This window comes from Lathyrus oleraceus, chromosome 6 (assembly GCF_024323335.1).
Source record: "Lathyrus oleraceus cultivar Zhongwan6 chromosome 6, CAAS_Psat_ZW6_1.0, whole genome shotgun sequence".
Lineage (NCBI taxonomy): Eukaryota > Viridiplantae > Streptophyta > Magnoliopsida > Fabales > Fabaceae > Lathyrus > Lathyrus oleraceus.
The window spans coordinates 5,517,559-5,527,449 of NC_066584.1; the positions used below are offsets into that span (position 1 = coordinate 5,517,559).

The window sequence follows — 9,891 nt, forward strand, 5'->3', positions numbered from 1 at the left end:
GGGTTCCAATTCTGCTATGACTTGCTCGTCTTCAAGATCCTCCAAATGATCAGCTTTCTGAAAGAGTGATTGGATTGTTTCCTATCCTTCAAAAGTTTCCAGTCATTGACACGAGATGAGATTCAGAACTACTCAGAACGCAATCATTCGCTTAATCCCTAACTTTTGCCTGGATCGCCCTTTTCGGGTTTTCAGTCCACCGGGATACCCATTTTTGCCTAAGTTGCCTTTTCAGGTTTTCAACTTACCGGGTGTACAATCTTTTCACTTTTAATCCCTAATTTTTGCCCGAACCTTTTTCATTTTCTTGGTTCGCCGGGATGCCCATTTTTGCATGGACTACTCTTTTTATTGTCCAGCGGGTCTATTTCATGCGAAGTATTTTTTAACTGCGTCTGAGTTCACCGGGGAAGTGAAGTTTTCACCATCCATCGTTGCAAGCATTAAGGCCCCACCATCAAAAACCTTGGTGACAATATACGGTCCATCATAGTTAGGAGTCCACTTGCCCCTGTGATCTGTCTGAGGAGGAAGGATCCTTTTCAACACCAAATCTCCGACCTGGAAGCATCGAGGACGCACTTTCTGATCAAAGGCTCTCTTCATCCGACTTTGATACAACCGCCCATGACAAATGGCTGTCATTCGCTTCTCTTTGATAAGACTCAACTCATTGAACCTTGTCCGAATCCATTCAGCTTCGTCTAACTTGACATCCAACAGGACTCTTAGAGAAGGAATTTCCACTTCAACAGGTAGGACTGCTTCCATACCATACACAAGGGAGTAAGGGGTTGCCCCGGTTGATGTACGTACTGAAGTACGGTACCCATGCAAGGCGAAGGCTAGCATCTCATGCCAATCTCTGTACGTAACGACCATCTTCTGCACAATCTTCTTTATGTTCTTATTTGCCGCTTCAACAACACCGTTTATCTTAGGGCGGTAAGGGGAAGAATTGTGATGCTGAATATTGAAGTTCTGGCACAACTCCTTCATCATTTTGTTGTTGAGATTAGAACCATTATCAGTAATGATTCTTTCGGGAATCCCATAGCGACAAATGATTTCTTTCTTGATGAATCGGGCAACCACATGTCTGGTGACCTTCGCAAATGACGCTGCTTCGACCCACTTGGTGAAATAGTCGATGGCAACAAGGATGAAGCGATGCCCATTGGAAGCGGTCGGCTCAATCTTTCCAATCATATCGATGCCCCACATAGCGAAAGGCCACGGCGAAGACATCACATTCAAAGGATTTGGCGGCACATGCACCTTATCAGCATAAATCTGGCATTTATGGCACTTCCGAGCATATTTGAAACAATCAGATTCCATGGTCATCCAGTAATAACCCGCTCTCAACAATTTCTTAGCCATTGCATGTCCGTCGACATGAGTACCGAAGGAGCCTTCATGAACTTCCTGCATTAACATGTCTGCTTCGTGCCTGTCCACGCATCTGAGCAAAACCATGTCGAAGTTCCTCTTATACTGAACATCGTCTTTGTTCAAGAAGAAATTGCCTGCCAATCTTCTCAAAGTCTTTCTATCATTGTTGGATGCCCCTGCAGGGTACTCTTGATTATTCAGAAAGCACTTGATGTCGTGATACCAGGGCTTGTCATCAACTACCAGTTCAACAGCAAACACATACGCGGCCCTATCAAGGCGCATAACATCGATCTTGGGAGCATGGTTCCAACGGATCACCGTGATCATGGAGGATAGAGTAGCAAGAGCATCTACCATCTGGTTCTCATCACGAGGTATATGGTACAACTTTACTGTTGTGAAGAAAGTCAACAATCTTCTCGTGTAATCTTTGTAGGGGACCAGAGTAGGCCGGAGAGTGTTCCAATCACCATTCACTTGATTGATTACCAGAGCTGAATCTCCGAAGATGTCCAAAGTCTTGATTCTCAAATCAATGGCTTGTTCAATACCCAAGATACAGGCTTCATACTCATCTTCATTATTGGTGCACTCGAAAGTCAGACGAGCGGTGAAAGGCATGTGGGCACCTTTCGGAGTTGTAATGACAACACCAATTCCACTTCCTCTGACGTTGACGGCCCCATCAAACATTAAAGTCCATTTTTCATCTAGATCAGGTCCCTCTTCAACAACTGGCTCTTCACAGTCTTTCATCTTGAGGAACATGATGTCTTCATCTGGAAAATCAAACTTCATCGGCTCATAATCTTCAACCGGCTGTTGAGCAAGATAGTCTGACAGAATACTTCCCAGTATACTGGATGTCGTACTCTGTCAGTACCATTTGCCAACGAGCAACTCTTCCAGTGAGAGTTGGCTTCTCAAATATATACTTGACTGGATCCATTTTGGAGATCAGTAAGGTTATGTGAGACAGCATGTATTGTCTCAATCGCTTAGCAGCCCATGCAAGTGCACAACATGTTTTTTCAAGCATTGAGTATCTCGACTCGCAATTTGTGAATTTCTTACTCAGGTAGTAGATGGCATGCTCTTTCCTACCTGTCTCGTCGTGTTGACCGAGAACACAACCCATGGAATTGTCTAGTACTGTCAAATACATAATCAGCGGTCTCCTTGGGACCGGAGGCACAAGGATTGGAGGATTCTGCAAATACTCTTTTATCTTCTCGAACGCCCTTTGACAATCATCATTCCACCTGATAGCCTGATCTTTTCTCAACAATTTGAATATTGTCTCACACGTGGCTGTTAGGTGAGAGATGAACCTTGCAATGTAGTTCAACCTCCCTAAGAAACCACATACTTGTTTCTCTGTTCTTGGCTCAGGCATTTCCTGTATCGCTTTCACTTTGGCCGAATCCACCTCAATCCCTTTTCCGCTAACAACAAAACCCAGTAGTTTTCCAGATCTCACCCCAAAAGTACACTTGTTTGGATTAAGCCTCAGCTTGAATTTCCTCAAACGCTCAAACAGTTTCTGCAAATTCACCAAATGTTCTTCTTCTGTCTGAGATTTGGCAATCATATCATCAACATAAACCTCGATTTCATGATGAATCATATCATGGAACAGAGTCACCATCGCTCGCTGATATGTTGCTCCAGCATTTTTCAGACCAAACGGCATCACCTTGTAGCAGAAGGTGCCCCATGGGGTTAAGAATGTTGTCTTCTCCATGTCTTCGGGTGCCAACTTAATTTGATTATAGCCAGAAAAGCCATCCATGAAGGAGAATACCGAGAACTGAGCCGTGTTATCCACCAGAACGTCAATGTGAGGTAAGGGGAAATCATCTTTAGGACTAGCCCTGTTCAGATCCCGGTAGTCAACACACACCCGTACCTTTCCATCCTTCTTAGGTACCGGAACGATATTTGCAACCCATGACGGATAATCTGTGACTGCTAGAAACCCTGCATCCAACTGTTTTTGCACTTCTTCCTTTATCTTGACAGCCATCTCTGGTCTTGTTCTTCTGAGCTTCTGCTTGACCGGAGGACAACCTTCTTTGAGCGGCAACCGATGTACCACGATGTTTGTGTCAAGCCCTGGCATGTCCTGATAAGACAAAGCGAAGATGTCAACATACTCTTGCAGCAATTCAATCAACCCCTTCTTCACATTGTCTTCCAAAGCAACCCCTATCTTGATTTCTCTCTTGGCGTCCTCGATGCCGAGATTAATCACTTCAACAGACTCTTAATGCGGTTGAATGACCCTTTCCTCTTATTTTAATAACCTGGTAAGTTCTTCAGGGAGTTCATAGTCTTCATCACCCTCTTCTTCAGCTTGAAAGATTGGATTTTCAAAGTCGAAACGAGTCATAGCAGAACCGTTATCAATAGGATCCGGTGATGTGCATCTGCATGAGTGATGGTATGTGCTTATGAGTGTGAAAAAGAAAAGTGGAAACTAAACAAAACATTGCCATTTTTTTTGAAAAACTGCAAAAATAGAAAGACAGGGAACGAAATATTTGAATGCAAAAAGACGTCCTTTATTTATGATAAAAAATGCAAGTGTCACATAGATGAGCCCTACAATGAGTCATTACGCCTTGGCGGAACGTAAGACTTGGATATGCATGAATAAACTAAGAAAATTACTCCTCCAGACAAGTGGCTTGGAAAATCTCCTCAGAAGACCAATTATTGAGAACTTCACTCGGGATCCTCGGACCCACCCAGTTATCGATGTCACTGATAACATGAAACTATATCACATTTTTGGACTCGATTTAATTAAATTATATTATTATTTGTTTGGATTTATTTCATTTTATTCGAGATTACTTGGTATTTTTCCTTCTATTTATCTCAGGTAATTTATTTGAAGCAAAAGTGAAAAAAGAAGAAAAAGGGGTGCAAAAATGAGGAAAGCAAAAGCCCAACCCACAATTACAAGCCAGGAGCGCTGAAAATGTGACGATCGCCACACAAGCTGTGACGAGCGTCACGCCTTACTACCTTGTGTTACGAGCGTAACACATGGTGTGACGCCCGTAACACCCCTCTCCTATATTTTAGGCTCCAGAAGCGCAATAGAGGCACGTTGAAGCCTATTCTTACGCTTGACCCTTGGAACGTGAAGACCATTTTACGGAAAGGACTTTTGGAAACCGTTACAAAGTAGACTAATATAAATAGTTGCTTTTAGCCAACCCTGAAGCTCTCCGTCTCTTTCTGCCGTGCAAGCATATTTTACAGCATTACTTTTCTACAGCTTTCTACTTTATTTGCAATTTTTATTTTCTTTTCCAGTCAATCTTTCAGGCACTTAATTAATTTTTTACACAATAGTTTCTACACCGGAAACTATTGTGTATCTTTTACTGGATCTAACCTTACGTTAGATCATAGTATTTTATTCTTTCGCTTTTATTTTACTATCCGATTGAAGAGTTCAAGAACAAATCCAACCGGTCTGTGGTGGAGTGTTCAAGATTGCTATTAATTATTCAGGTTCTTTAATTTATTGTTTTAATTTATATATGCTCTGCATTGCTGTTTATTTATATTGTTTGCCTGAGATGGTTTTATTTAAGCATGATGATTGTTTAGACCTGTTTAGCATGTCCGGCTAATTAAATTAGATATCGGTATGTAAAGTAAGCGGAATGAAGGAATCGAAACTAAGTTGGTTTAATTTCATTTAAAAATAAAGTCACTCTTTTTATGGCCTCAATTTACAGCATTAATCCCAAAGTTTTTGTACGAGAGTAAAAGACATAAAGAAGTTAAAATCAATAGAACGAAAGTTTGAGTTTTTAACTGGACAGTGTAAATTGGACATTAATTCTAAATCAGGACGAAAGAATTTTTTAGAGTTAATTAAATTCTAATCTTTTTCAAAAAGTATTTTTAAAGGTTGAATGTGAGGACGAGAGTTAAGCATTTAAGTTTAATTATATAATCTAAGTCAACAGAACGAGAGTTTGAGACGAGGGTGTTTAAACAGTTATTATTTTAATAAAAAGAGTTTCTATAGATTCTATTGTTTTCAAAAAAGTGATTTTGGACTTAACTAATAAGTGACAGCTACGTTAATATAAAGTCATGGTCTATTCAACAGAGCGAGAGTTTGAGAAAAGGCTTTTAATCAATAGTGTCTACTGAAAAGATTTATTTTAAAACCAAGAAACCAACAAAGATTTGATTCCCTAATTACGACGAACTACATACCGATATCCGCTTAATTGACATTTAACTTAGATCTAATTTTAGTTTTACTTTTCCCCCAAACAATCAAAGTATCATCCGCCTTAGCTTTACGAAGTAACCTTAGAAAACGATATATCGATTCATAAGTCCCTGTGGGATCGATATCTTTTAAAACTACGCGATAGAACTGTGCACTTGCAGTTAATACCCCAATTCGACTCATAAAGTCGCGATCAAGTTTTTGGCACCGTTGTCGGGGACTTTTATTTAGTTGATATCGTAACTCTCCTGTTACGCTGTAGAGACTAAGGCAATTTTTATTTTTCATTTTTTCTTTCGTTGATTTGTATGCCACATACTCGCTCACAAGGCGAGCCGTTTTACTTACGAATCAACGACATTGAACTATATCTCCGAGTCTTACGACGAATTCGGGAATATCGTGCTGCAAACAATCTCCCTCCTATCGAAGTTCCCGACCTCAAAAATCTTCTTCCTTCACCGATACCCGAGATGGAAGAACCAGATCGTGCTCTTCGAGATTACGCCGCTCCATCGCAAGATGAGCCGCATTCGAGTATTGCTCCACCCGCAATCGAAGCAAACAACTTCGAACTTAAGCCTTCGCTGCTATAGGCAGTGCAACAAAACCAATTCTCTGGAAATCCTACCGAGGATCCAAACCTTCATTTATCCGTATTTGTCCAATACGCTGATACTGTTAAAGCTAATGGTGTCACTTCAGAGGCAATTCGACTTCGTCTTTTTCCTTTCTCGTTAAGAGATAAAGCTAGAAGATGGCTTCAATCTCTACCTTCCAACTCAGTCACCACATGGAACGAGTTGAAGAAAGTCTTTCTTGCCCGATATTTTCCTCCAAGCAAAACAGCTATGTTGAGAGCCCAGATAAATGGATTTAAACAGAAAGATAACGAGTCTCTTTTCGAAGCATGGGAAAGATACAAAGACATGATGAGACTTTGTCCACACCATGGTTTAGAGGACTGGTTAGTAATTCATACCTTCTATAATGGTCTCTTGTACAACACAAGATTAACAATAGACGCCGCCGCAGGTGGTGCGCTTATGGATAAACCTTATGCCGATGCTTATCAACTTATCGAAAGCATGGCCCAAAACCATTATCAGTGGGGAAGCGACCGAACAATGGTAGAAAAACCTCAAACGAAAAGTGGCATGTACGAGATAAGTAGCCTTGATCATGTTAATGCAAAAGTGGAAGCTCTTGCCCAAAAAATTGAAAGTTTGAACGTATCACCTCCAGTTACCGTGGTTGCCGCAACTCAAAATTGCGAAGTCTGTGGAATCCAAGGTCACACTCCTGCAGATTGTCATAACAGGAATCCAAGCAGAACAAGTGAATTATGCTCAAGGAAATCCCTACTCGCATACCTATAACTCTAACTGGAAGAACCATCCTAATTTTTCATATAAGAGTAATAATGCTTTATACGCACCAGGACAAGCTCCCAATCAAGCCCCAGCTATACCTCCGGGATATCAAAAGCCGATCCCATCTACACCTAACAATAACGTTCCTAGGAAATCCAACTTGGAAATCATGATGGAGAACTTCATAGCTTCTCAGCAACAAACCAATAAAGATTTCTTAAACCAGAATGTACACACTAGCGAACAAATTAAACAACTAGCAAGTAAAGTAGATGCCCTGGCTAACCATAACAAAATGCTGGAAACACAAATCTCACAAGTAGCTCAACAACAAGCGCCTACTGCTGCCCCAACTGGTACATTTCCTGGACAGCCGCAACCTAACCCGAAAAGCCACGCTCATGCAATCATATTAAGAAGTGGAACGGAAGTAGAAGGACCGTCTGATCCAAGGATGGAAAACCAAAACTCTAAAAAGTCAACTGAGGAAGAAAGTAAACCTAAGGAAAAGGAAGAGAGTAATAAGGAAACCGTAGAAAAGAAAGAACCTTATGTACCTCCACCACCTTATAAACCACCTATCCCTTACCCTCAAAGGCTTATTAAAACCAAAGATGCTGGCCAATTTAAAAAATTTGTTGACCTACTGAAACAATTAAACGTCACAATTCCGTTTACAGAAGCTATTACGCAGATGCCCTCGTATGCTAAGTTCTTAAAAGAAATTCTTTCTAATAAAAGGAAACTTGAAGATAGCGAAACCGTTACACTCACTGCTGAATGTAGCGCCATAATCCAGAATATGCCTCCAAAACTTAAGGATCCTGGTAGTTTCTCTATACCCTGTCACATAGGAAAATTTGTCATAGATAAAGCCTTATGCGATTTAGGAGCCGATATCAGTGTTATGCCTTTATCCATATGCAAGAAACTGGAAATGGGAGAATTAAGACCAACTAAAATGTCTGTGCAACTAGCAGATCGTTCTGTTAGATATCCTGTAGGAATTCTTGAAAACGTTCCCGTGCGCATCAGTCAATTCTACATTCCAACCGATTTTATAATTATGGACATTAGAGAAGATGAAGTTACACCCATTATATTGGGAAGACCATTCTTAGCAACCGCCGGTGCTATCATAGACGTAAAACGAGGACGACTCACTTTCGAAGTAGGAGAAGAGAAAATTGAGTTCATTCTCTCCCAATTTTTAAAAGCACCTGCAATAGAAGACACATGTTATTTCATGGATATCATCGATGAATGCATAAAAGAAACAGAGTTAGAAAATGAAAAATTGTCTGACTATCGTGTAGAAGACAAACTTAACCAATGTTTAGCAATAACACCGGACCCTACGCAATGCCTTAAGAAACCAACCCTCGACCTGAAAACACTTCCCAAAAATCTGAGATATGAATTCCTAGACTTAGAACTTGAACGACCAGTAATAGTTAACGCAGACCTAGGAAAACTCGAAACCGAAAAACTCCTACATATCTTAAGAAAATATCCAACCGCACTAGGATACAACATCACCGATCTTAAAGGGATAAGTCCTTCTATTTGTATGCATCGCATCATGCTAGAAGAAGACTGTAAAACCTCTAGGGAACATCAGAGGAGACTAAACCCGATCCCGAGTGAGGTAGTGAAGAAGGAAGTAACAAAGTTATTAGAAGCAGGTATCATATATCCTATATCTGATAGCAAATGGGTTAGTCTTGTACACGTAGTACCAAAGAAATGAGGTATAACAGTTATTGAAAATGAAAAAGGAGAAACTATAACCAAACGAATCGAATCGGGATGGAGAATGTGCATTGACTATAGGAAACTAAACAAAGCAACCCGAAAAGATCATTTCCCTTTACCATTCATAGACCAAATGTTAGAACGATTAGCAAAACATTCTCATTTCTGCTATCTAGACGGGTATTCAGGCTTCTTTCAAATACCAATTCACCCTGATGACCAAGAAAAGACAATATTCACATGTTCTTTTGGTACCTTCGCTTATCGACGAATGCCGTTTGGCTTGTGCAATGCTCCCGCAACCTTTCAAAGGTGCATGATGGCAATATTCGCCGATTTTCTCGAAAATATCATGGAAGTATTTATGGACGATTTTTCCGTATGCGGACAAAGCTTTGAAGAATGTCTTGAAAACCTAGAAAGAGTTCTAGAGCGATGTGTAAAAGTAAACCTAGTACTTAATTGGGAAAAATGTCACTTTATGGTACAAGAAGGAATTGTTTTAGGACACATCATATCAAATAGAGGAATTGAAGTAGACAAAGCCAAAATAGAAGTAATCGAAAACCTTCAACCTCCGAAAACTGTGAGAGAAGTACGAAGCTTCTTAGGACACGCCGGTTTTTACCGACGATTCATTAAAGATTTCTCTAAAATAACTAAACCTTTGACCGGATTATTAATGAAAGATGCTGAATTCATCTTTGACAATAAATATTTAGAAGCATTTCAAACGCTTAAACAAGCATTGATCTCCGCACCAATAATGCAGACCCCGAATTGGAATGAACCATTCGAAATAATGTGTGACGCAAGTGATTACGCCGTAGGCGCTGTTTTAGGATAACGAAAGGATAAAAAACTTCACGTCATATATTACGCAAGTAGAACCCTAGACGAAGCACAAATGAATTATGCCACGACCGAGAAAGAACTTTTAGCAGTAGTATTTGCACTAGATAAATTTCGTTCTTACTTGGTCGGAGCTAAAATAATCGTTTACACTGACCACGCCACCATTAAGTACCTCTTAACAAAAAAGGATGCTAAACCTAGACTCCTAAGGTGGATCTTGTTGCTACAAGAATTTGATCTGGA

General features: G+C 40.3%; 1 non-coding gene across 1 annotated transcript; it reads right to left on the reverse strand.

Annotated features, from left to right (window-relative positions):
• Positions 1 to 6,516: 6,516 nt before the first annotated feature.
• On the reverse strand, positions 6,517 to 6,623 carry LOC127099705 (small nucleolar RNA R71). The gene has a single exon (XR_007794181.1). It is a non-coding gene; the product is annotated as a small nucleolar RNA R71 (small nucleolar RNA).
• Between the last annotated feature and the right edge of the window lie 3,268 nt (positions 6,624 to 9,891).